This window comes from Leopardus geoffroyi, chromosome D1 (assembly GCF_018350155.1).
Source record: "Leopardus geoffroyi isolate Oge1 chromosome D1, O.geoffroyi_Oge1_pat1.0, whole genome shotgun sequence".
NCBI classification, from domain to species: Eukaryota; Metazoa; Chordata; class Mammalia; order Carnivora; family Felidae; genus Leopardus; species Leopardus geoffroyi.
This window is the reverse complement of record NC_059329.1, coordinates 97,366,590-97,394,102: the sequence shown is the minus strand read 5'-3', so window position 1 is coordinate 97,394,102 and position 27,513 is coordinate 97,366,590. Positions and strand designations below refer to the sequence as shown.

At 54.6% G+C, this 27,513-nt stretch overlaps 1 protein-coding gene across 6 annotated transcripts in view; it reads right to left on the bottom strand.

The window, feature by feature from the left end:
• Positions 1-27,513, bottom strand: part of TSPAN18 (tetraspanin 18) — a 190,080-nt gene that overhangs the window by 34,444 nt on the left and 128,123 nt on the right. For 2 of the 6 annotated variants that reach the window (XM_045485052.1, XM_045485055.1), the window contains exon 3: positions 23,970-24,107. The exons of 2 other annotated variants lie outside the window; for them this stretch is intronic. The gene's annotated coding sequence lies outside the window, so the exon portion shown is untranslated. Of the gene's footprint in view, positions 1-12,739; positions 12,945-13,767; positions 13,895-23,969; positions 24,108-27,513 lie in introns of those variants that run through there. 2 more of the 6 variants (XM_045485054.1, XM_045485053.1) reach the window with 2 other exon arrangements.

The following is a 27,513-nucleotide window of genomic DNA, read 5'->3' as shown; positions in this document are numbered from 1 at the left end:
TGTTATTATTCCCAATACAGCTGAGACAGCTGGGATCAGAGAGATGCAGTGACTTGCCCAAGGCCACACAGCTATTAAGTGGCCGACTTGAACCCAAGGCCGTGGGCTCCAAAGCCACTGCTTTCTTCTGCTACATCTACCAGAAGCCAGGCCAGAAACAGTAACAGCTCTCATGTATGAAGCCCATTCTGTGGGCCAGGCACTGTGCTAAGGGCTTTACATCTTCTTTTTTTTAATTATTTTTTTTAATGTTTATTTATTTTTGACAGAGAGAGAGAGAGAGAGAGAGAGAGAGAGAGAATGAGTGGGGGAGGGGCAGAGAGAGAGGGAGACACAGAATCTGAAGCAGGCTCCAGGCTCTGAGCTGTCAGCACAGAGCCCGACGCGGGGCTCAAACCCACAGACCACAAGATCATGACCTGAACTGAAGCTGGACGCTCCACCGACTGAGCCACGCAGGTGCCCCAGGGCTTTACATCTTCTAGCTCACTTAACCCTTCCAACGGCACTGGAAGGCAGGCACTGTTACCTCCATTTTGCAGATGTGACAACTGAGGCCCCAAGAGGGGAAGTAAGTAAGACACCAGGACCACAGGTAAGCAAGCATCCACTCCGGAGCTGGTACTCTTCATCCAGCTCTCCTTACCCCGCATTTAGAAGGGTGTGTAACAGGGGCGCCTGGGTGGCGCAGTCGGTTAAGCATCAGACTTCAGCTCAGGTCACGATCTCACGGTCCGTGAGTTCGAGCCCCGCGTCGGGCTCTGGGCTGATGGCTCAGAGCCTGGAGCCTGCTTCCAATTCTGTGTCTCCCTCTCTCTCTGCCCCTCCCCCGTTCATGCTCTGTCTCTCTCTGTCTCAAAAATAAATAAACGTTAAAAAAAAATTAAAAAAAAAAAAAAGAAGGGTGTGTAACAAAAACAACAAATTAGTTCGTTAAGATCAAACTTAAGATCTTTTTACCCTGGTGCTCTGTCCACACCCTCCAAAGCTGGCTAGGATGGCAAGAGGAAATTCTCCCAACAACTTAGTGATAAAGATGAGTCAGCTTGAGGTCTGCCTTCACTGACTTGCTCTACACACGAGACACATGTACACAAACCCACACAGACAGCAAACGCAGACACAGCCACGCACACATACACTCACGCACAGACACGTGCACACAAATGTACTGACATATACAGACACACACACACATACACACTCACAGATATGGCCACTGGTCACTTTCCTGCCTAATTGCATTAGCCATAGTGTCACGAAAAAGACATCCAAAGTCATCTGGCCCACACCTCTGCCCACGTCAAGAATCCTGGAAAGGGGCAAACCAATTTGATCTTACTCTTCAAGTTCTTCAGTAAGGAGGCTAAATAAACCCCGCCATTTCATTCTGATGTCTCCTCAAGTAGGGAAGTTCCTCCTGGCATCTCAGCAAATTCCATCCTGCTTTACATTAATCACAACACAATTCTTTCCATTAATACCCTGCTTTACAGCTCCCTTCTGTTTTCACACTCTTGCTTAATCCCCACAACCATCCAGACAGGCAGGCAGGGCAGAGATGATTTTAATTTATCAGGAGTAGGGCCCAGAGTCGTCAAGGAGCTTGCTTGAGACCACACAGCTACTGTTTAAGGCGGGCTTCCCACCTAGGTGTTGTGCCTTCTATTTGCCGATTTGACCCTTGTTTCAAGGAGGCCAGGCTGCTACCAATGTCCCATCAATTTCACTGTGCTCCTCTCTGCATTGAGATAAGCTCGGCCTGTGTTCAGTGAGGGGACTTCCCTGGCCCTGGCTCACCTCCCTGCTGTCTACATGATGCCTGGTATACCATGGAGGGGAGGTCCCTCAAAGCTGGGTTACCCCAAAACCCCACACCCTGAGATATGCTGGGGCAGATGGGTGAGGCTTACCCCTCCTCACCCACCAGGGTGGGATCCCTGAACTACCCCTCCCCTCTCCACCGCCCCCCTCGCCGCCCCCAGGGCCCAGGAACTGTTGCTGGAGCAGAAACCATGCCTGCCTCCTCCCCGCCAACCTCCTGTCTTTGGGGGTCACTGCCCAAGTTACATTTGCTTGGTAATAAATATTAGAGGCACTGGGTCTTCCCAGGGCAACTGCAACTGATTCCAGTCACCTGGCCCGAATTAAAGAGGCCACAACCCCTTCCCATAAGAGGAATGACTACAGGTATTTGCAGCTCAAGTTCTGGAGGGCCAAGAAAAGACAGAGCTCCTGCCTGGCCGAGAAAAGCCTGTGAGGAAATGAATCAAAGGAAAATCTGGGGCGGGGCCTGAGCAGACAGGCAGGAGTCGGAGAGCCCTGTTTTCTTCCCTCCCCATAAAAAAATCAACCCAGCGGCTCCTAGGAGCCCTAAAGAAAGATGCGGGTCAGGGGTGGGGGAGGGAAAGGGCTGGGCTAGAGTGGAGACAGGTAGGGGGTGGGGGAGGTGCTCAGACAAAGGGGAATGAAGACATAGTCCATCCGTCCACAGAAGCCTGGCCACCAATTCCCACCAAACATCATGATTTCCAGGCCAGAAAAGGTGCTGGCAGTCCTGGCCGGAAGCCTTGGGGATGAGCAAGTGTTCAATCTTAAGAGCGTGCCAGGAGAACATTTCTACTTCCTCCTGACAGTACGGTAATCATAAAAAAACAAAACGTCAGGTCCTGGTTTCTCCATCTGTGCAACGGGACACAAATCCCCACCTTGCCCTTCCCATGAGCTGGTGCTGGGCAGGATGGGAGGAACCAAGGGAAGGATCTGCCAGGTGGTCACCTAGAGCAGAGGTGGCTACTTTTCCCTTAGAGGGCCAGGTAGTAAATATTGTAGGCTTTGCAGACCCATTGTGTCTGTCACAATGATTCAACCCTGCTTTGTTCGAGAAAGCAGCCACAGAGAGCATGGAAAGGAATGGACATGGCTGTGGGCCAATACAAGTTTATTTACAAAAAAAAAAAAAAAAAAAAGACCAGGCAGGATTTGGCTCACCAACTGTGGTTGGCGGAGCCCTGACTGACCCTAAGGAATATTTAGGGACTTACCTTGGGCTAAAGCTGCAGATTAGAAGTGGATGTGGTTCCCCTGTGGCGCGGGGGGCAGAGAATGGGAGAGAGAACAGAACCAGGTCCCAGAGAACTGGGTTCTAGCCCTGGGTGCAGGCTGTGCAGCCCCTGCCAACTCCCAGCACCTCTCTGAGCCTCAGCAGCTTCTCTGTGCCCGCAAGGATAAAGAGGGAAGCACCTCCCCACGTTATCGAGAGGGTCTGAGGAGCCCCGTGGGGGTGGTGGGCAGTGCCCTCCGCAATTAGCAAAGCCCGGCTGGGAGACTAACTTCACTGCAGCAGGCAGGGCTCCGGCTGTGGCCCTGGCAGCGGGCGAGGCCCACTTAAGAGTTCCGAGTGAGGCATGTGAGGGTCTGAACAGCACTGGGGGGAGCTTTCCAGCAGGAGGCGCTGAAGGAGCTGGAGCTGGTCCCCCTCTGATACCACGGCCGGACCCTACTGCAACTCATTTAATTTTTGCAATAAGCTATGAAGCGGGCACAATTAGTATGGGGAAATGGAGGCACAGAGATGTGAAGTAACTTGCCCAGAGCTGCACAGCTACTAGGCCGGCATTTAGAACCCAAGCAGTTAGTTCCAGCATCTGGGCTCGGAGGGTGTCTAAAAGGTCTCAGAGCTAGTGGGGCAGACCATGGAATTCTCCAGAATTAAGAAATACACTAGAAAAGAGGGTATGGCGTGGGGGGGGGGGGGATGGCGGGGGGGGAGGCTTGGGAACTAGTCTTTGCTTTGCCAACAGCCAACAGCCAACAGCATAACCTTGAGCAAGTTCCTTGTCCTCCTTGGGCTGCTCTGGGGAGGCAGCATGGGGAGTGGCCAAACGCATCAGAGTGACCAGGGGAGTCATCTCTCCCGCTCACTACCTGTGTGGCTTCGGCTTCTCTGAGCCTCTGTGTACCTTGTCATCTTGTGTATGTGAACATCGAAGAGACCACTCTGCCCAAGACATGGGAAAGCGTTCAAGAAGCTGGAGCTGCACCATCATCCATTCGGAAGCCACACCTTTTGCTCATCCGTCCTGGGCCCTGAGCCAGGCTCACGGCTCCCACTGCCAACACTGAGCAAACCTCTAGGTGTCCTTGGTTCCATTTCCGGGTGGAAAGGATTCAGGTATTGTCCTTTCAGGAATGGAAATGGTGGTCTGAATATTTGACGAGCAGACCCCATCCTTTAAACATGTAAACACAGCTCAATCTGTAGCCTCCAGAGCTAACAAATGCCCAGGGAATAAAGAAGTCAGGGCTCCAGAAGGCTCAATGAAACAAGAACTCTGGGGGCAAAGGAAGGTGGGTCTCACCCCCGCGGGCACTGGATCACAAGGTGCATGGAGTGTACCTGAGTTTGGCAGTGAAGGCCATGCACCCACTCGAGCACACTGGCGTTGCCCCGCAGAGCACAGACAGGAGAGGTGCCAGCCACCCATGTGTCCCCTGCAAGGCCGGGGTGACAGTACTGAGAAAAGGGCTATGGGAAAGGGCTTCAGGCCTGGTTCAAGTCAAAGGCACATTGGCACCTTTTTTGCAATTCCTGAGACGTAAGGATAAAAGGTATTGCCTTTAGTCCAGTGATCAGGGTTCAGATTGCAACTTTATGGCCAGCCTGTGCCTCTCCATCTTAGAGTCTTGTCTCTGCCACTGTCTGCTCTCTCTCCCGTCTAGAAGTGACCTCATGTATGTGCGCGCGCACACACACACACACACACACGCTGCCCATTTCCTGGGGAGGCGGAAGGCTACCTGCTTATGTCAGCTGAAACGCTTCTTTGAAAGCACACCTCGCTGGGGGCCTGGACATAAATCCCCTAGCCCAGCCCTGGAACTGTGACCCCCAGCAGGCGGTGGCCGCAGTTAATTTAGAGGCTCCGCGTGTGTGAGCCCTTCTACAAAGCTGGCTTGCCCAAGGCAACCTCAGGTCTGCCCGGGCCCTGCTGGGAGGAGGGGGTCCTGGGGCGCCTCCTTGCTGGGAAAAGGAAGAACCTGGCAGGTGTTTCATTTCCCCCTGGCTGCCCGGTAATTAAGAAAGGAAGACTCAGCCAGTTCATGGGGCAGTGACCACATGGGGATGGGGGGGGGGGGGACACACAGAGCAGGCTTTAGAAGGAGGCTGTCCTAGGCTCCAGCGTGACCTTGAGCAAGTCACTTCGTGTCTGAGCCACCAGGCCCTGACCACGTGTGTAGAGCTGGGTCACGTCCAGGGGGACGCATGCAGCAGGGCTATGCTGTAGCTATCACGTGTGTTGGGGGAATGACTCTGAACTTTGCTTGAGGCCATTAACCTCCCCCATCCTCCCCACCACCAGGTGCCTCCTTCCTTGGTGTAATTCTGAATAGCAAATGCTGTTGGAGAAGAGATTCCATGGGAAACAGTCTTAGGTGAGGCATCGTATCAGACTTTCTAGGGTAGATGTTCCAGTAAGAGACAAACCCCAAAGAGAAACCGGATCCCGTTATGTGAGTGAGCAGGAGCGAGAGGGGTGGGGCCGAACCACCTCCTCGCTGTGTACCGTGGGGCCGCAGCGCCTCCCTAGTGACCGGTAATCGGGGTGATGCAACGTGGGTGCACCCAGAACCAGGCCCGGCATATAGCGGGGGCTCCGGGAAGGTCCACTCGCATTGCCGGGCTCCAGGAGGCCGGAAATGTCTGCCTGTTCACATGTACCCCAGTGAAGCCTTCCACAACCTTCTGGGTTCCCAGACCACGAAACTGGGACAAAGCCCTTCAACGGTGAGAGAGCCTTACAGGATTACAGCTGACCTGTGTGAACTGGAAATCCCCAGGCTTTTTTCTTTTTCACCCTTCTCTCTGCTACTTTTCAATTACCTCACACCATTTTAAGGTCATGTTTCTCTCTGAAACATGGCTTTAGGGATCCTTGGCCCAATTTCACCAGTGATGCTCAAAGAAATCTTTCTTCCCAGGTCGCCCTGTCCTGGTCATGCGGTTACAGATGACCGGCTACTCCCAGAGGGGACTGGCCCTCCCCGGCAGTGGCAAGGGTTCAAGTTCATCCCCAAGAACGGTAGGCTGCTTCTCCCTCTACCGCCCATCTTTTTCCCAGCTTCTCCCCCATCAGCGAGGCTCGGCTGACTGGGCCAGGATGGAGGGGGAGGCAGTCAGCTGTTGTCCAGTCAGAGGAGACAAAGAGCTAGGTGACAAGCCATCCCTTACCAATAGTAGAGAGCCTGGCCCTGAGGCTGCCACTCGTCCCTTGCCCAGAGACAACTTGACCCAGAGTCAAGAGCTGTGGCTGAAGGAATCCCCTACCCCCTTGTTTACTTATTCCCGTCAACATTTATAAGCCCCCTCCCCCATCACTGAGCTCATCTCCAACCACCCTCCTTCCCCCTCAACCCACTACAGCCATACTGGTCTCTTCCACACGGCAAGCACATTCCTACCTCAGGGCCTTTGCACCTGCTGGTCCTTCTGCCTGGGACTCCCTTTTCCACATGGCATAATCCCTCATTTCATTCAGGTCTCCGATCAGATTCCTTAGGACGGCCTTCCCTGACCACTCCCATCCCCCCTCTCCCCACCAGCCTAAAATAGTCTCTCCCTCTAGTCACTATCCGACCCTTTGTTGTTGACGCTTATCTCCAACAATGTTTTCTTCCTGTTATTTATCTTCTCTCCCCTTCCTCTGAATGCGGGGCGGTGGGGGGGGGGGGGTGGGCAGTGACTTTGTTCTGCCTTGTTCATTGCTGAATCCCAATGTCCGGTACAGCACCTGCCACAGTGTGAGTGCTCAGTGGATATTTGGGGAAGGAAAGAAAGAAGGGAGAGAAGAATGAATCTCTGTGTGGGCCTCTTATAAATTTCTGATTTAACCCTTGCTAAAATCTATCGAAAGATGCAGCACCAGCTATAATTTGTGGGACCCAGTAAAAATGAGGGATCTCTTATTCAAAAGTGAAGAATTTCAAGATGGTGGGGCACCTGGGTGGCTCAGTTGGTTAAGCATCCAACTCTTGATTTCGGCTCAGGTCATGATCTTGAGGTTCATGAGTTCAAGCCCCACATCGGGCTCTGCACTCTCAGTGCAGAGTCTGCTTCAGATCCTTTGTCTCCCTCTCTCTCTCTGCCCCTCCCTCACACGCTCTCTCATAAAAATTAAAAAAAAATTTTTTTTCAAGATGGTAACAGCAGAGCATTAAGCCAAGTGTGGGGTCTTTTTAAGTGTAGCCCCTTCCCCCAGCAACTGCCCAGATTGCATACTGTGACCCTGGCCTTGGGGATGTGTTATTACCATTGCCACTGTGCCATTCAGAGATAAGAGGATCACAATGGTGTAGGGTTTGTCCAACATCACACAGCATTATGCTACGGCTTAGGACCTCACACAAACTCCTGCTTCTCTGTTCCTGCATTGGCTACAGAAGAAATCTTATTATCCACACACACCTGGAAATCTGGGGACCCAGCCCAGAGAAGAAAGTGAGAGAGCAAAATTGCCTGGAAATCTGTTTACCTCACAGATTCATGTTATATATATATATATATATATATATATATATATACACATATGTCATATACATATATATGTCATATCACATACATATATATGTCATTTTATTTCAAAATATTTCCACAGTTGTTTTTTTAAAATTTTTTAACGTTTTATTTATTTTTGAGACAGAGAGAGAGCGCGCATGAGCAGGGGAGGGGCAGAGAGAGAGCGAGACACAGAATCCGAAGCAGGCTCCAGGCTCTGAGTCATCAGCACAGAGCCCGACTCGGGGCTCGAACTCACAAACCGCGAGATCATGACCTGAGCTGAAGACAGATGCTCAACCGACTGAGCCACCCAGGCACCCCTCCACAGTTGTTTTAATATAAAAATAAGGTATTGTTCTCCAAGTCTTTGAGGAGTATTGGTATTCTCTTGGTACATACTGGGCTGATCCTGAGAGTCTGAGTACCCCCGACTCGGGGAAGAGTGCCCCAGACCCTGCAGGTACCTATCACTCAGTTGAAAGAGCATCATCCAAAGTAGAAGACCCCAGCACAGGCTCGACGCCCAGTACCGCCCCAAAAATGCTAGCTTCGTGCCTTCATTCATTCCCTCCCTCCTGCTTGGTCCAAGGGAAACCTCCTCAGGGTGGCCACAGACCCAGATGGCAGGGAACCTCCTACAGGCCTGCACGGAGACGCCAGACCTCATTACTCCAACAGAGACAGAGGGGAGCCCGGGCATGGCTCGCTCCTCCTGGGGAAATGGGCCTCGGCCTGTTAGCGGGAAGGGGAGCGTGTTATGAGCCTGCTCAGCCAGCCAGGTTCACTTGCCACGCTAATTGGAACACGTAATGCTTTGTTAATATAGTCTAATTTGGGGAGGCTGGAGCACTGGGGTCTCTGGGGTCGGGGTACGGTGTGGGGGAGGGGAGCCCCTCATGGTATTGGCAAAGAAGGCTGGGAGAGTGGCTGAAACGCTCTTTGGTGTTCGGCACCTGCCTTGCAAAATGACATCTTAATCCAGCATCCAAAGGCTTGAAGTCCGTCGTGCGGCTGTGCGTGTGCATGTGTGTTTCTACGTGTATGTGTGTGTATGAGGGTGTATGTGTGTGCACGTGTGTGTGAGCGGTGAATACGGTGGCCAGCGGATATGGGCAACCGTGTGCGTGGTAATAGGAGTGTGCAGGGGTGCAGGACCGTGCGGAGGGGGGGAGGGAAGGGAACGCAGCTCTATCACACCTAAAGGCAGAACACAGTGGTCTAATTTTGAGAACGCAAACAAAGACATCTATTTTCCCAGGAATGGCTCACCCAGCCCCTATTAACACTAATTAGGAGGCCTGGGAATTCCCCATAACTTCATAATTACTGTTAACAGACTTCACAGGGGCCGCGAAGGAAATGGAACACCCCTGTCCCGTTTTCACAGCCAAGGTGATGATGGTTCAGGTGGGCACCTCCCCCCCCACCACCCACAAGGCATGGGGATTCCCCCAGGGGTCCTGGGTGTTCAGACTGCCCGGGAGGCAGAGGTTGGGGGGGGGAGGGGGCGCCCTCGTGGGGAAAACTCACTCTGTGGGGGCTGGGGAAATAGAGTTAGGAGCCCAAGGAGGGCATGGACACATGCCACATGAGCCTTAAGCTTTGAGTCTGGAGGTCAAGGACCAGACAGACCACTCCAGGCCTCAGGCCACCCTCTTAGCCCCTGTCCGTTAAGATGAGTCGTATTTTAAAGGTGGCACCAAAGAGCTGGCAAGACCGCAGCAGTGACTTCACGGTGTCATCAGCCCCGCCCCCCCCCCCTCAGCCTGCTGCACCCTGAAGCCAGACGCCTTAGGAAACCACAGTTAAGCCATCACGGGGACCCCTCAGCTGCTCGCCAGCAAGATGGCCACTTCTGCCAACTGACAGGCGCAGGGACTTCCCAGAAGCAGCCCTGCGGCCCTTTCCACGAGGCCTCATTCACGCCTACAAAGACCCTCCCCCTGGGCCACCCCCCTCAGCTCTGGCGGTCCTGCCGCAGGCTCTGCAAAGGCCTGTGGGGAAGCAGGCGCCAGCGCTGTCCCGGCGGTCCCCTGCGTCTGCCCCCACTGGCGTGATCTTCCAGCCCCCACCCCCAGGAAGCGCTGTCCGTCCGTCGAGCACTTGGGGCCTGCCTCTGCTTCCAGAAGACAGCTCTTTGTTCTTTGCTGTCTGCCCAGAATCTGAGATTCTCCATGTATTACAGAGCTGAAAGGCTATTTTCTTAATCATGTTAAAAAGGGCTCAAATGGTTTCAAATGCTGACTTTTGGTGCTGTTTCTTTTATGCTTTATACTCAGCTGACTTCTATCCTTTTTCTCATAAGGAACATGCATTATTTGGTATTATTCATTCACAAAGCATCGCGAAAGGGCCACTCCGGCCCTCCCACTCTGATGCCACCAGGTCTCTGCAGGTGCTGCAAGGTGGGGCCGGAATACCTTTGCCCCTGTGGTCAGCCTGGAGTACTTCTTCTCACCCTTCAATGCCCAGCTTCACATTTCCTCAGCCGTGAAGCCCTCCCTGATTTCTCCAGCCGAGGCAGTGTTTCCTTCTGCTTAGTTCCTCAGTTTGGAGATCAGAAAACAAGGCCCAGGGAGGGGCAAGGGCCTCACCAGGCCTCACAGCTAGGTCATGGGTGGTGAGGGCTACAGTGGAATCCAGAAGGGCTTTTCTTTACAGCCTCCAGGGGTTGGGGGGAGGTTGGCACACACCCCGCCCCCCTTGATTCTCAATACCCCCTTCCTTCCCTGGAGCCAGTGCCTGCCCTGTCGGGAGACAGCCTTGACCTCCATCTTTGTTCTCCCAGGAATGAGCCAGGATGCTCCTCTCTCTGTGCCCCCAGGGGCACAAATCAGTGAGGCATGGGATGAACAGAGAATAGCCTGGTTGTTGTTCCACAAAGGGACGTGTGGACAGGAAGCACTTGGGACCCTTCCTCCCTCTCTGGAGCTCAAGGCTGTCTGAATGGCCACCCCTGCAAGGGCCAGGCAGGGCCTCCCTGCCCACCCAGCCCCTGCCCTGGCCTCTCCCTGGCTGAGCCGCTGGAGGCCACGCCCCGCTGAGCCTGACTCTCAGCTGTGCCCCTGAAGAGCGGCCGTTTCACATACCCGAGTCTCACAGATTACCAGAAATACTAGTATTTCATAAGACAACCTACCATGTATTAAGCATTATTCGGAGCCAGGGCACTGGTTAGGTGTTGTTGTTGTTGTTAAGTTTATTTATTTATTTTGAGAGAGAGAGAGAGAGAGAGAGAGTGTAGGAGGGGCAGAGAGACAGGGAGAGAGAGAATCCCAAGCAGGCTCCACACTTTCATTGCAGAGCCCGATGCAGCACTTGAACTCATGAACCGTGAGATCATGACCTGGGCTGAAGCCAAGAGTCGGATGCTTAACCGACTGAGCTCCCTCCCCTGCCCGCCCCCAGCATCCCTGGTCAGGGGCTTTATATACCCCATGGCTCATCCGCATGACTGCTTGCCCTTTCGGTCACCTGTTACCACTCCCATTTCCCATGGGAAATGTGAGGCTCAGGGGAAATGAGGCCACTCCCCCAGGGTCAAGAGCTTGAGGTGACTGAGCTGGGACTTAAGTCTGGACCTATGTGGGGGTTATAAGCCTGGCTCCCAAGATAGTTATATGGATTGGATGAGATAATTGCACAGGCTAAGCGTTCCACAGATACTAACGCGTCGAACATTACAGCTTGCCTCATTTTCATTTCATAATGAGAGCCAGCACTGCGGTGACCTGGCCCGGGCAAGAGTCGATAGGCAGGCAAGGCTTCTTGGGGACCTGGTAAGAGGGGGCAGACCCCCTCCCCCAACAACCCCCCGCCCCACCACGCCCCAGCAGATCCTACCCCTGGAAACCCCAGGGCCCAGAGAGCTCCTAGCCAGAGAGTATTATTTGAGAGTAAATATTATTTTACCCTCCAGCTTAATCCAGACCAAGCTTATCTTTCCCACCGAAAAGCCCACAGCCCGCAGCAAGTTAAGCCCTTTGCTGCGTTCCTAATTGCAGGTTTGCAGCTTTGCCGGGGGAACCACCAGATCTCCGGGAAAGCCCGATAAGTGGTCTGGTATTTGGCAGTGGCATCAGAGAGGCTGGCTCTGGGCTGGGCCGTCCGGCTTTCCAAGCCCACGCTGGGTTGGCTGGGGGGCGGGGTGTCCAAGGGAGAGAAGGCAGCCTGGGGCACATTCCCCTTCTGCGCCCCAGGGCAGATTGAGCTACAGTGCGGGTGGGGGAAGTGAATCGTGGCCTCCTGTTTCATGCTGAGTCCCATTTGGCTAGAAAAGTAAAACGGGGGTCAGTGGGCTGCCAGGCCCATCCTTCTCCTCCAGTTACACCACGTCTGTTTCTTCCTGCCTCTTCCTTTGAAGCATGGGAAGAACTCATTCAGACCAGAGGCCCTGAGCCTCCCTGTGCCCCAGGTTTCTCTAAGGGGGGGGGGGGGCCCTCTAGATGGCGAGCAGTTCCAGCAGACTCCATGCTGCTGCAGGCTGTTGAAGGGATCCTCAAAAGGTCCAAGGAGCCAGCCTGGGTCAGATCGGCCCCTGCCCAACCCCTGTCTCGCATCCTCCCCACGCGGCTGTCCACCGAAAGGCGCTGGTGGGGCGGACATAGACCCGAAGGACCCACGTCCAGGCGGGTGGTCTGCGTGGGTCCTGTTGGCAAAACTAGCAACGATGGGTGCAAGTTACAGGAATACGAAGTTTGCCCCGATTACAAAGAGGAGTATCCCCCACCGCATGGGAAGACTGGAAATGTGGTGCAGCTGTTACAAAATGGATTTGAAGGGGGTGCCACGCAGCTCAGTTGGTTAAGCGTCTGACTTCGGCTCAGGTCATGATCTCACGGTGTGTGGGTTCGAGCCCTGCATCGGGCTCCGTGCTGACAGCTCAGAGCCTGGAGCCTGCTTCGGATTCTGTTTCCCTCTGTGCCCCTCTCCCACTCATGCTCGCTCGCTCGCTCTCTCTCTCAAAAATAAATAAACATTTAAAAAAAAGTTTTTTTTTAAGAAGTTGGATTTGAAATCAGACAGACTTGGGGTTTAAATCTGGCTTCACCCACTTCCTACCTGTGTGACCCGGGGTAAGCGCCTCAACCCCTCTGAACTACAATTTCGTCGGCTGTAAAATGATTCCATCTTGGCGGACGAACCCAAGGATCAAATGACATCAGCAAGCCTGGCACTTACCATGTGATCAGGACAAGCAAGTTTCTTTTAGTCCCGGAGTTAGCAAGCTGGCTGTCGCCACGCGTATTCAAGCAGATGTCAGAGGGTCCTCGTGTAAGGTTGGGCACACAGGATTTCCTTCCTGCACTAGACTAAAGATTGCACTCAGTGTCTCCAGGAGATCTCCCAGCTCTAAGAAAACACACCAGGACGTGGCCTCGGCCGGCTGTGGAAAGGTGGGCGTATCAGTGAGTGGGCACCGTCTCCTCGCGCCTCTGCCAGGATATAAAAAACAGGCATCCACACGCGGTATGTGCTGCCATTTATATGAGATGTCCAGAAACGGCAAAATCTCCAGAGGCAGAGAGGAAACGGCGGGAGCCTGGGGCTGGGGGTGGGAACAGGATCTGATGGCAAGTGGATACCAGGTTTCTTTTTCGGGGGGTGATGGAAATACTCTCAAAGGACATTGTAGTGATGTTACACAACTTCTTACGGTTACTACAAGTCAGTGAATCATGCCTTTAAAACGAGCGAATTTCACAGCAGTGAAAATTATACCTCCGTAAAGCTGTTAAGAAACCCCAAACAGTGACACCAGCAACAAAGTCCAGAGGGGCCGACGCATGGTTGGGGGTGATGCCCACACCCTGTGGGAAGCAGTGGCAGTGGCAGCTGAGGCCTGAGGTCACCGCCGGTTTGGGGACTCCTTCTCCACCGGTGGGTTCACAGTGGCGCCCTCTGGTTACCCACCCACCAGCTGGCCTCACTAACACCCCGAAGTGAAGCCCCAGTGATACGGGGAGGCAGATTCTGCAGAAGGTTGGGGAACCTGGGAGGTGGCAGCATGAGGGAGGAGGCCTCCGGGAGACAGGCCTCCCAGAAGCCTCCGCAGATCAGTGCTGGAGGGCGGCTCGGGGCATCCTCAAGTTTGGGGTCTCTAAGTTAGGAGGAAAGCCGAAGGCGTGGCTTGGCCTGGTCTGTAAGGCACTGGTGGGTCCGCTTGAGGGAGGTGGGGACAGAACCAACCACGTGCTGGGCACTGCTACCCGCCAGGGAAGGGCTGACATCTCTCCTGGGGATGGGACACCCTCGGGCCTGCAGATGAGCAGAGAAGACCGGTCTCCGCTCGGGGTCCACACACTGAGGAGAGATCCGACTTGCTCACGGTTGCTCCTGTGCAAAGCAGGAAAACAACTTTCAAGGCCATCTGAGCACTGCTGTCTGGACTGATAGCGAGCTCTCCGTCGCCAGTAGTATGTAAGCAGAATTCAATGAACACCTCTCAAGGAGTCGAAACAGAGGACTTTGAAACCCCTCCCGGTCCGGCTAGTTGGGGAGGCCAGGAATCCTTGCCGGTCGCTTCCCTCAAGAGTTAAATCTGCACTCAGAGCGAAGCGGAAAGGCCTGAGCCATCCTGAGGGAGGGGGCCTGGCACCTCCTCTACCAGGACCGCACCTCCTCCCAGCGCTCACCACACGCCCGCACTGATTGCTGGTTTGGGCTAACGTGATCCTTGAATACACACAGGCCAGGCCAGGCAGCTCAGGGCTCCAAGCAAATGCACTGGGGCCTGAACTACGCCAGAGGCGGGGGCAAGGGAAGCAGAGGCTGCCCGCCCAGAGCTGCTGGTAAGCCGGTCAAATGGGGCCCTGTCTGGCCCTCCGGCTAGACGCGGGTTTCATACTTGCCCACCGTCAGGCATGCAGGGGCCTTCCCTCTCCCCACTTCTGGCCTCCCCAGGGACTCAGGATCCTGGCGGCAGTCTGCAGGTTCCCTCCCCTCAGCCCCAGACTCACCGCAGGATGAGCTCATCAGAGGCCCCTTCCCAAAGGGGAGCCCCAGGCCTGGGAGAGGCCCCGGTTCCCTTTCCTGTGCCTGCCTGGCCCTAGGAAGGCAGTGAGGGAGGCTGGGCCTCCAAGGAGAAGGCCGGACTGGGGGTTTCCCCCGCCACCTCCTCTCCAAGGTGCTGGCACGCCAGCCCTGAGGGGCGGAGGCCAGGCGCCTCCTGACCCAGCCCACCATCGGCCTGGGCCCCTCTCAGGCGCTCCCAGCCTCCACCCAGCTCCACCGTCAGAGGGGCTCGAGGCATGCTGCTGCATTTCTTGGTGCGGCCACTAGGTCTGGGACCTAGCCGTGCGGACAGTACCGTGGTCTCCTCTCCCTCAGAGATGGCAAACGGAGACTCTGGAGTGGAAGGCATGACGCCCAGACTAATCACAGTGCAAGACAGAGTGTTCCCGAGGTACAAAGAGACGGACAGAAGAGGGCCACCCGGGCTCCAGCATTCAGTAGTGGCTCCCCGGTGTTCGTGTTCTGGCAACAGGGCAGGACTCCTCCAGGACCCAGGGTATCCCCGCCCCACCCTGCTTCCTACTCCCCATCCACCACAGGCTCGTCCCTGCCCTCCAGAAGACAGCCCGATACCTGCAGTGGTCCAGAGACCCTTCACCTCAACCACCCGTCTTCCCAGGGTGCAGGTCTTCCCTCCCCCCTGCATAAACCTTTTCACGGCTCTCCAGCACTCCTGGGGAAAACCCAACTCAGAGCACAAGAAGCCCATTGATGAGCCCTCCCCTCCCCCCCCCCCATGCTCCTCCCCCACTCTGCCCCAGCAATACCACTTATAGGTCCTGAACGCTTCTGTTCTATCATGCCTCAGGGACTTTGCATGTGCTGATCCCTCCGCCAGGAATCCACTCCCCTCCACCAAGTCACACACAGATTTCTTAGTCCACCTCTAAGTAAGTCATTCATAATCCCTATCTACGTGGAGTGTGTCACCGTGGGCTGTGTCACCCTGTCTCCGTGCCACTGCATCACAGGGCCCTGGACCACTTGCCACCTGCCTGTTGCTCAGTGAGCCTTGAACTTCAGCTTGCATCTCCAGCCCCGGGGGAGCCTGTCAAAGTCTAGACTGCTGGATCTCACCCGCAAATCTCTGATTCATGAGGTCTGGGGAGGGCGTCTGAGATCTGCATTCTAGCAAGTCCCCAGGCAATGCTGAGCTTGCTTGTCTGAGGACCACATCTGAGCCCTCTGAGCTCGATCTTGTCTGATTTTTCTTTCATTTCCAGTCTCTGAACCAATCTGGTTTAGAGTTGGCGTTCGGTCCCCAAATGCACGAAAGGTCCCGGTCTATCTGTGGTAGCCAGTGTGGATGGCAGGAGAATTTACTGAGACAAGTTTTCCTGATTTGTTTGCTCTGCTGTGGGAGCTCTCTCTCTCTCTCCCTTTTCCCAAGATGGCGGCCAAGTCTTTGGATCCCATGTCTTGGGGGCTGCTGGCTTCCAAGGCCAGGCACAGAGGTTGCTGGGCTAGGAAGACCGTCCACCCTCTGGGCCCTGGAAACTTCTCGGCGGGGCATAGCCTGTGAAGGTGGAGGCGTGTAAGCCCGGGCAGGGGGGCAGGCAGAGGCAGCAGACCCGGGGAGAGGGTTGTTGAGCGTCTCTGGATATCAGCAAGAAGTGAAAGTGGGGGGATCCGAGAACGACAGGCTCGAGTGCTGGAAGAGCCCTCCCACCAGGTGGCAGGACTTCCACGGGGCCACCCTGAGAAGCCTGGGCAAGGCTGGAAGGCTATGCACCCAAACTCACCGCTTGGAGTTGCAGCCATACTCCACTCTGGGGCCCAGGATGGCGTGGAAATGGCCACGGCGCGCTCGCCCTCCCTGGACCTCAAGGCTCGCCAAAGGAGCCTACCCTAAGTGTTCTGGGCCACACAGGGGCCACCGAGACCCCTACAGGACGCTATGAGCGCTATCGTTTTCTAAATGACGACACTGAATTTGACAGAGGCTAAGTAACATGCCCTGGGGGCAAGAATCCTCCCTCCCCAATATGCCTGGGAAGCAATGTCCTTCAAATGGGTAGCGGGGGCTCTGTGGCAGATGGTCAGAGCTAAAGAAGTAAAGGCAGATGACACAGTGATGCTAAAATTCAAACCTGCTGTGGGTCCACTTAGCGCCAGTGATGCACCAAGCCCCATGCTAGGTCCGGGGCTGTTCCTGATGGAGGGAAGGAGTGTGGCACCAGAGGGCAAGCTGCGGACGTGCAGACTCTCAGGAGGCGGACAGAAATGAGCGAATGTCTTGCCAGGAGCACGGAAGCTCGGGGAGGACTGAGCCTGGGGCTCCCTGACAGAAGAGGGAGCCAGGCCTGCATGCGGCCAGACACAGTGTCGGTGAGTCTGTCCCTCCAAGCCTGGCCTGAAGGTGGCCTGCCCCAGGCCACCTGCCAGGACTCCAGGACCCGGAACGCTGGAGACCCTCAAGACAGAGAGCAAACTGCAGCCAGGATGCCAGGCTATCCCCTGCTGCAGTGGGACCACTGAGGCCTGGACTTCTGGCCTGGACGGCAATTCAACACAACAGCCACCTGATCGCTGTCCTCACCTGACTGCACACTTGTCCCCTGCTCCTGGGGAGAAAAAAAAAGGGAGGAGAGTTCCAGACTTGGGAAGCTGCACACTAGGCAAGGGAAGGAACTGGCTGCCGGTGGATGAGGCATTTGCTTTTTAATTTAAATCCTCCTGGATCATTTGAATTTTTAAGGACCACGTATTACTTCTGTAACAATAACTTTTAAAAATAATTTTTTGTCTGAAAAATGCAAAGCAGTATGCAAAAATCGGTTTGGAAGAGAGAAGTCTATGCAACAAATAGCCTAAGGGGTCATTAAATACATCACCATCATCCTTCTGGTACATTTACCATGTGCCCAGAGCTCGGCTCTGTGTTTTTATCCCCATTATTTAATCTAAGCTCATCACAGCCCTCTGTGTTGGATGCTATTAGTGCTATCATTTTCTAGATGAGGACACTGAATTTGCGAGAGACTAAGTAACATGCCCGAGGTCACCCAGCCCTGGAGCAGGGCTCTAAACTCTCGAGTGTCAGGAAGCAAGCTCCACCCTAGATCAGGGTGCGTGCGCCGTGCTGCCTCCTGAAACTGCAACTGAGAGATTGACAAGCTCAAAAACCAGTTGTTCTGAGTCCGCTCTGTGACTTGAAAACCACTGCAACTGCCCAGGAACCAAAATCAAAAACAAAGCCAGAGCCTGGTGTCTCCAACCACCTTGGAAACTTGGACCGAGGCTAAGAAAGCATGTATTACGGGGAGCCCGCTGCCGCCTGTCCATCTGTCCGTCCACTCACCAGCCACTGACTGAAGGCGCTGCGTGCCCGGCTCTCTGCCGGATCCTGGCAACCAGAGAGGGCGAGAGGCCCACGACCACCCAGAAAGGACCAGGTGAGCACAGGGCAGATTGGACCCCTCAGGGCCTTCCAATCTGTAGGCTCTGCTTCCTCTGCAAATTTCCAAAAGCTCTTGCAGTCGGAGATCCAAACAGACATCAACAGGGGAATGAATGAGACACAACCCTGCAATCCGTGCCCGGTGGCAAGCCATTCTTCTTCTCCAAAGCACTTAGTTTGCATAACGCTGAACCAGGGCTTGGCAATCCAAGCGGTCTCTCCGGTCCAGGTGTGATAACAGGCCAGTTAACTGCACTGGGTTCTCTGGCATTTCACCCAAGCCTTTGCCCCAAGATGGAAAGGGAGAGGGTAGGAAAGATCCGGGAGCCGGGGAGACAGGTGGGATCTCTCCCAGGGTTCCAGCCTGCAGAGCTGAGCACATCATGCTCGGCGTGAGGTCCCTTGGTCAACGGTGTCGGCGGGGCCAGCTGGAGGTACAAAGCGTGCTTTGCGGCAGCCTGAGCTGCTGAGAGCAGGGAGCTTGGGTGTCCCGTTCAGCTTTCGGAGGCCCAGGCGCACAGCAGGTGTTCAGGAAATATTTGAGTGAATAAATGTAATTTTGAGGAAGGCAGCTCTCCCCCACGGGAGGGGTGTGACTTGTCCTGATCACTGTATCTGGGGGACATGGACTTAAGCTGCCCAAAGGCACCTACATACCAAAGACTCTACTGAGGATTCCTCCCAGAGTCATAAAACTGAAAATCTAAATAATAAGAACACCCATAGCATGAGTGCTATCACTCAGTACTGACCCTCTGGTGGACAAGCTGGTGAGCGCTTTATCTCCTTTAGTGACCTCATGGAATCTCCACATCAGTCCTGTGAGATGCGTAGTGCCATTATCCCCAATTTACAGATGAGAAAACCAAGGCTCAGAGGGCCAAGGCCATACTACTGGCAGAGCTGGGATGTGCACCGAGGTCTGACTTAGAATTAAAGGTCTAAGGCTGGGAGCTACCCCCCCCCCCGACCCATTTCACAAACGACAAAGTACAGGACAGGGATGCTGAGGACATCCGTGGCAGGGCTGGGACAAGAACCCAAGTCTTCTGACTTCCAGCCCAGGCTCTGTCGTGACTTGAGAAGTTACAGGTGGACACGGTTTCTCCGTTCCATTAAGAACCTTGGAGCTGGGGGGATTCATTACTTTGGGTCCCTTCTTCTGAACGGCCCCTCCGCAACTCCCCTTCCTGAGGATGGAGGGGAAAAAAGGAAAATGGAAGAGCCACTTGACTCCAAACCCGGGCTGTAGTTTAAAGGCGGACTCGAGGATGGCCACAGACCTGCACGCAGCCAAGCCTGGAGGCCAGCAGGGAAGAAGCTGTCCGCATCCATCCTGTTTCCTGCCTGCCACAGTCTTCCAAGCCCTAGGCTCTCACCTCCAGGCTTTCGCTCTCACTGTTTGCTCCTTCCTGGCATCCTTGCCTGTCCGGTACCCCAATTTTCGAAGCCCAGCTGGAATGCTCTGCATTCCCTGACTCCTCACCACTGTCCCCACCCGGAAGTGACCTCTGGATCACTGGCCTTGGAACCTATAAGCCTTCTTTTATAATTCTGCTCTGGACTCTCTTATTCCTTACCTTGTATGTCTTTGCTCTCATGTCTATCTCCTTATGACTGGCCGGGAGCCCCTTGAGAGGCTGAATGAGCAAGGTACAACCGGAGTGAAGGTTGGCCAATTCCTTCCGGTTACTTGTGTACCTCCCCCCGCTGGGTCTGCACACAGATCTCTAACCGTCGCCCCCGTCCCTCTCCAGGACCTATGGCAAGCTGTGTCTTGTAAGTCCTACCGGGTGAGGACCAAGCCATTCTAGAATCTCTGCAGCGTCAGTGGGGGGCTTTGGAAAATAGCGTGGAAAATAATCAACTCGTAGACTTTCACCAAGTTCAACTATGGCTCAGCATTGAACGAAACCCTGGACAAGGGGTGTGGGGGGGATGGGGGGGAAGACACCCGGAGGAAGGGTCCTGCCCTCAGGGGCTCTCCCAGAGGGGAGGGCGGGGACCTTTCAGCTTTGCTCACTCTCTATCCCTGGCAAGTAGAGCAGGTCCGGCACATGATGAGAACACAATAGTCGCTGGCTGAAGAAATGAATCAACACTCATTGACCCAGCAGCACTGAGTACACCATATAAGGCAGGATAGTGCTGAACACTGAGCTGGTCTATGTGGTGAGTCAGAGCTGCAGAATCCACAGGCAAGAGACGGAGAAGAGAGAGAGAGAGAGAGAGAGACAGACACACACACACACACACACACACACACACACACACACACACACACACTGGTGAAGGGCAAGGAGGTTTGTGGTTGACCAAAATCAAGCAAAGGACAGAACGTAAAAAGCACTTGGCCACAGTTGTCTGGGAGGCGGCATCATATGCTGTGGTTTTCAATCTTTTTCCTACAGAACAATCTTCTTTCAAATGAGATCATACACCGCACCCTAAATGCATAACAGAGCTGCCACGGTGGACGTCAGCGAAAGCCGAGAGGCCGGCCTGCTCCCATGTTCCCTGGAGCCCCACGGAGGCCCCTGGGTTCCACAGAGATGGGGTCCTTGCTCAGTCAGCCCTGCCTCTCCGCTGAGATGCCTCAGTGCATCTGAGGGCTGGGCTGCAGTTGTTCTGAGAAGGGGGTCTTCGTAGGCCCAGGGCTTCTGGGAGCCCATCTGGGGCAAATAAACCCTAAAGTGGCTCAAGAAACTTTCCCCAGCCACGAGGGAGTCGGGGGAGGAAGGAAAAGGTCCTCCCAGCAAGTAGAGGGGAAACCAAGGCAGCAGGATATGGGGTGGCTGAAAGAGTGGGGGGGCTTCTCCAGTGCACAGCAACTCCATATGGGAGGGACGTTCGGGGCCAATCCTTCTGGAACGCGAAGCATCACCTGGAGGTACACCGTGTATGTGAGTGCGTGTCAGTGTGGGACTGCAGGTGCATAAATCGGGCTTTCAGATACCAGATCCACAGAAACCCAGGTGCACTTGTCAGAGCAAGGCCACCCTCCTCCTGTAAACTACAGGAGGGACCGTTTGGGACAAATCAGCATTCCCGTTTCCTCCGTGTCCCCCAGGCCCTGCCATGGCACCAATAGGCTCACCTGTTGTTTTGTCTCCCTAGCATTCCTTCCTCCTTCTGAAAATAGCACCCGGGTTTTCCCTTTGGGGTTCCAGCCCTCTCCCAATTTCAGGCCAACGCCCGCCCCCCCCCCCCCCCCCCCCACTGATAACACATGCTGCCCCACCGGCCATCGACTCTGACCTAGTCTGGCCAATCAGCACATTCTCTCTTCCCACCCACCCCCACCCCGGTTTCAGTAATTGGTCAGAGACGGGCACGTGACCTGAGACCAGCCAATAAGCTTCAACTCTGGAACTTCGGCTGGACATCCTGGGAAAAAGAAGCTCTCCTTCCACGGGCTTGGAAATGAGTGGGATGTCAGTCCTGAGCTGTCTGTTCATCACTGCCCTGCCACCCCACCGGGCCTGGGTGCCAGGGATGGAAACCCACAAGGAGGAAAGCAGAAGGCACAGACATAGGCATCATTTGAACCTTGGATTCGGCTCTGCCTTGGACACCAATAAACACGCCCCAAACTGTCAATATATTGGAAACCAATAAAAAGCTAATAAATCGCTTTGTCTCACCTAATCAGGTTTGGAGTTGAGGATTGGCTCCCAACTGATGTGGCATCTGACCTCGGTTCAGCCTTTGCCCTGGTCTCCCCTGCAGCCAACCATCATTTCTGGCCCATCACTGGTTCTTGCTGACCTGGGCAGCAGCTCCCACCTTCCCCAGTTGAGCCCAGGGGCCCTCAGACTCAAGCACTGGCCACAGGCCGTCTGCACCCCAGCCTCTCCAGCCCCTTGACTCCCCCTTGGGTTGTATTTTGGCTGATCTAACGTTGGCCCAGATCCACTCGCTTTGTCCCCTCTCCTCATTGTTCTGCCTCGCTGACCTTGGGTTCTTGTAGGGGAGACAGACCCTACACGATGAATGAGGGTCCCGGAATGCAGCCACCCCTGATCTTGGAGCAGGAAGAGTCACCCCGGGGCTTTGGTCCACAGTCTCAGGGAGACCTGCCCTGGGCAGAGGCTGTGGGGAATGTGAAATGCTGCAGCCACTTTGGAAGGCAGTTTGGTGGTCTTTTAAAAAGCGAAATATGTTCTCAACCATACAGTTCAGCCAACATGCTCCTAGGTGTTTACCCAACTGGGTACAGCTTAGGCCCATACAAAAACCTGCATATGAACGTATAGCACCTTTGTTCATAATTGCCTAAAATCAGAAGCAACCGGGACAACCTTCAGTAAGTGAATGCATATACAAACTAGGGTACATTCAATGGAATGTTATTCAGCAATAAAAGCAAACGAGCCATCAAATCATGAAAAGACATGGAGGAAATTCAAATGCATATTGCTAAGTGAAAGAAGCCAACCTGAAAGGCTACCTACAGTATGATTCCGATTCTATGATGTTCCGGAAAAGGCAAAAGTCTGGGGACGCTCAAAAGATCACCGGTTGCCAGAGGGAGGGAGCGGAGAGGGAGGGGGAAAAAAAGGGGTGGGTCATCTTATCGGGCAAGGTGGAGGGTCCCCCAGTATCCACGTTGCCCTTCTTCCTTCGAAATAGAATGGCAATTGGGCAGATGGCCACTCAGAATGAAGCCTGTAATTCCCAGCCTCCCTTGCAGCAAAGTGTGCCATAGAATGACTGCACTCCAGCCGATGGGGCGTGAATGGAAGCGACATGGGCACCCTCTCCTTCTGTGGCTTCCTCCTTCTTGCTGAGTAGAACAAAGAAGCTGTCATGGGCCATCGTGGATTACGTAGACCAGCAATGGTGAAACCACAAGACAGAGGAAGCTGGGCCTCTAACAGTTTTGTGTGGAAAAATCTTAGCTCAGAATTTCACTTAGACGGGGCGCCCGGGTGGTTCAGGTTGTTGAGCATCCGACTTCAGCTCAGATCATGATCTCACGGTTCATGAGTTCGAGACTGCTTCGGGCTCTGTGCTGACAGCTCAGAGCCTGGAGCCTGCTTTCGTTTCTGTGTCTCCCTCTCTCCACCCATCCCCTGCTCATGCTCTGTCCCTCTCTCTCTCAAAAATAAATAAGCGTTTTAAAAAATGAAAAAAAAAAAAAAAAAAAAAAACAATTTTACTTAGAGGAAAATCAACCTCTTTCTCATTGAAGGAACTATCATTAGGGGTTTTGTCACACACAACCAAACTCATATCCAGACTAATGCAAGGACCTCCAAGGACTTGTCCTGTGGGTTCTGTATAAAACAGGCAAAACACCTTCATACATTCATCCATTCAACAAATAAAGGCCAGGGATGCCTGGGTGGCTCAGTCGGTTAAGCGTCTGACTCTTGATTTTGGCTCAGGTCATGATCTCAGGGTTCGTGAGTTTGAGCCCCGCGTTGGGCTCCACATGGACAGTGTGGAGCCTGCTTGGGATTCTCTCTCTGCCTCTGCCTCTCTATTTCTCTCTTAAAAATAAATAAACTTGAAAAAAAGCGGGGGGCAGTTTACAGTGCCGGGACCTGGGGATTCAATTAAGAATGAGGCAGACAAACCCCTGCCCTCATGGACTCCACCTTCTGGCAGGAGACAGACGATAACAAACTCATTACGGATCGTCATGAGCACAGGAGTACCCTGAGGAACAGTCACTGTCTCTTGAATTCGGAGCTTACTCTGTGTCCATCCTGTTCTAAGCCCTTTTCCTATATTTCATCTTCACAAACCCAGAATGTGGGTGCTCTTCCTTCCTGGTTTGACCGATGGGGAATCTGAGACACAGAAAGGTTGACGAGACACCTGCCCAAGGTCCATGCAGCCAGTAATTGGTGGTGTCAGAATTCGAACCCAGGTCTGCTGGACTTTAGAGCCTGAGCCACTGGGACCGGGTGCCCCTGCTCATGGTTTCTATTAGCGACGACAACAGGCGCAGCGTAGAACCCGGTGCTGAGCAAGCCTGAACTCCCTTACCTGGGTGGCAGGTGTTGGGAGGCCTGGAAAAGCACTGGGCCCGTGTCTAGACGCCAAAGTCAAGGGTTTCAAGTTGCTCTGATGACGGTGTCAGAAGCCCCGGCCACTGCAAGCTCGGGCTGTCCAGGAGATGCCCACCTGTCAGAGACAAGCACATCAGCCCTAACTGCCTGGTCCGGGGAGATCTCATCAGCTCCCACTGCCGGACGTGTCTTTTTGTTTGAGATGCTCTCTGGATCCCAAGGGGGCTGTGGGATGGGGCAAAGACAGCAGGAGCCTGGGGTCATGCATCAGGATAGAGGTCCCAGCTGAACTTGCCTGGAAGTGAGACTGAGACACAAAGATATGCATATGCCTGTGTGTGTATGCCCTGCATAAAAATACATAAGCATCACACCCACTGTGTCTAGCACCGTGCCCTTTGCAGAGCGGGGAAGCTCGACAAATGTTTCGCGGTTTGCTTTGATGTGAAACATAAATGTATATGCTGGAGTGAGTGGGTGGGAACTCCACAAGAGTGTGAGTGCATCGGAGGCAAGATCCTTCCTCATGTGAAAATGCATTCTTGGGATGCTCCATCCAGCCAGACCAATGGCCTCATTTTACCAACGAGGAGACTGACATCCAGAGAAGGGCGGGGACTAGTGCACAGTCACATGGCAAGTTGGTCGCAGAGTGGGGCCTAAACCCTGCGTCTCTCCTGACTCGCCGCTGGGTGTTCTCTCCAAGGATCCACCCTCCTTTGTCGCAGTCAGACTTGCAGCCCGGGTACAGGGCAGGGATCGGCCACATGCCGTCAGGCGGATGCTGGTCACAGGCCAGGGCAGAGAATTGTTTCCTGGCTGTGTTCAAACCCCAACAAGGTACAAGAGTCAATGCCCACAGTGGTCAGAAGCATGGTCTTTGGAGGCAGGTAGATCATGGCCACCTTTTTCCAGAAGTGGACCCTGGGTAAGTTAGGTGTCCATTCAGAGCATCAGTCTCCTCGCCTATAAAACAGGGATAATAATAGCATCTCTCTCCGAGGATTGCAGGCAGTTAAAGTCTGTGAAGGCCAGGCAGAGCATTCGCTCAACAAATGCTAGGGATGTGATGCAGAGGAGAATATTGTCAGGGGCTGCATGGCAAGGTGGAGCACCGGACTGGGGCTTGCTCTGTCCCCCTGGTGAGTCTTCAGACAAAACTCTCAGTTCCACCCGGTCATTCATTCCTTCTGTCCCCACCTTCCTCCCTCTTCACTGCCTCTCACAGAGCAGCTCGGGGCCCCAGCCCCGCATATCTGCCTCTCCGGGTGGGCTGCAAGCTCCCCGCGTGCCCCCGTGGGATCCCCACCGCCCAGCCCACATTTCGACAGCGAGCAAAATGAAAATGTCATTAGCGCTCTGCAAGCTGGTGAGTGCTAATGCCCCCAGTGGCAGCCCGCTCTGCTCTCGCGAGAACCGGGGAGCGTTCAGGGGTGGGGGAGCTAACTCCCTAGGAGGGGTGGTGGTCTCGGCTTTCTCCAAAAGGGGTACGGTAAAGAAACAAATAACTGGCCTCAAGAAACAACGGAGACTGTTTTAGCAGCATGAGGCACAGCGAGGCCTTCCTCGTGGACTCACATGGCGCCTGCGGGCCCTGCTTCAGTCCCCATCGGGATGATCGGTGTGTCCCAGCCTCTCTGGGCCTCTTCGCCACACATACTTGAGGACGAGGCTCATCTGGGGGACCCCCAGCCTCCACGTTTCATTTCCACCCCAACCCACCCCCCCTCAAACGTGTTGAAAGAAGCAGACCACCCACCCAAGGAACAGACCCCTGGTGGGGTGGGGTGGGGGGGGCGGTCTTCACCCCCAGGAGGACGCAGCTGCAGTGGACCCTCCACCCCCCGGCCCTGAGTCTTGCAGGCAGGGGTCCTGGGCTCCGGTTCCAATGCCACACTAGCTACGCCCAGGCACATGCTCCCCTTTGCGGGGCCTTGGTTTCCCCATCTGTGAAACGGGCTGTTGGGCCCACTGGCAGTCCCTACAATCTCTCACGGTCAGCTGGAAAGCCTGGCTCTAGTAACTTCCGGGCGGAGCTGCCAAAGTAAGGCTGCTCCTCTAATGTCCTGACGACAATGCACGGACGACCCCAGCAGGCACATGAAGCCTTCCTGGAGGAGGGGGCAGGTGTGTGTGTGTGTGTGTGTGTGTGTGTGTGTGTGTGTGTGGAATTGAGAACAGGGTGCTGTGGGCAGTCGGGCGGGGTGAGCAAGGGCGTCGAGATATCCAAGTGGGGAGCCTTGAGCCAGCGCTGCCTGTCAGGGCGGAACGGGAGATGAGACGGAAAAGTCCTGGGGTCATTGCTTCCTGTGCATGTCCCCATTTGATCCTAACTGCGCTCTCATTCGCATTTTACCGTTTCACCGGTGAGCGGTTCAGTACCTTGGCAGACACATGACTGTTAAATAGCACAGATTAGATTTGAACCCACAGCTAATTTCAGAGCAGCTCATTTTGACGGCTTGTGGCAGATCCCTGCCCTGCACCCGGGCTGCAAGTCTGACTGCGACAAAGGAGGGTGGATCCTTGATCGCCGCGGGCCGCCACCCGCCGTCTAGACCGTTTAAAATGGAATGTGAACTAGAGAAATGTAGGATCATGCGTGTCATGAACCCATGCAGACGAGCTCGCGGTGGCACCCGAGGGGGAGCAATACTGTGGCTGGGGCGAGGGGAAGGAAGCTCCGTGTATGAACGTGCACACGCTGTCCTTGTGTGTGTCTTTGTTAAGTGATGCTCCAGCCCTGAGTCCAGGCCCAGAAATGCCAGAGGGGCGGGACGTGGCAGAGGGGCCATCGGGGCTGGGGAGTGAGTAACTCGAAGGCCCAGGCCATCCCACAGCAGCCCAGGAAGCCCTGCTCTCCAGGCTGTGAGCTGGGCCTGACCTGCATCACCTCCCCTGGCTTCCACAGGCCCAGAGGCCGACCCCCTGCCACCACGGAGAGTGGTACATCCGGCCCTTGGCTGCCTCTCCCTTGGCTCAGGCTGCCTGCTCGGGCCAGGGACACAGGGCCTGCCCGGGATACACAAGGGGCTCCCGCCAGCAGGTAGGGAAGCCGGCAACCACACCAGCTGACGGCAGGTCAGCCCTGTTTTCCAGCCCTGGCCCTGGGATTGGGACATGTGACCTGCCTCTCTGAGCCTCAGGGAAATTCCGCTGAGCTGCAGAGATGACCATCTATGGGCAGGTGCATGCAAACGGTAAAGTGCTGTGCCCACCAATGGGGTTGTGGTTCTAACCCCAGTGGCCAAGATAACCCAGGAAGTAATAGAGAGTCCCGAAGGGAGGCTTGACTGAGAATCTAGCCAACGCCTTTGTGTAACTCCCCTTCTTTCCTCTCCTGGGCCTCAGTTTCCTCATATGTAAAACTGAGGGTCCTGGAACTCAGATACGGAGTGGTCTACAGCCCCCTGGGGTCTAGCCTCCTTTGCCACGATTTGCAATTAACAGCGTATCCGGATTTCATTTGCCAGAAGCCAGAAGGCCATTCACGCAGCAGTCAGCTGAGTACGCGGGGCCCG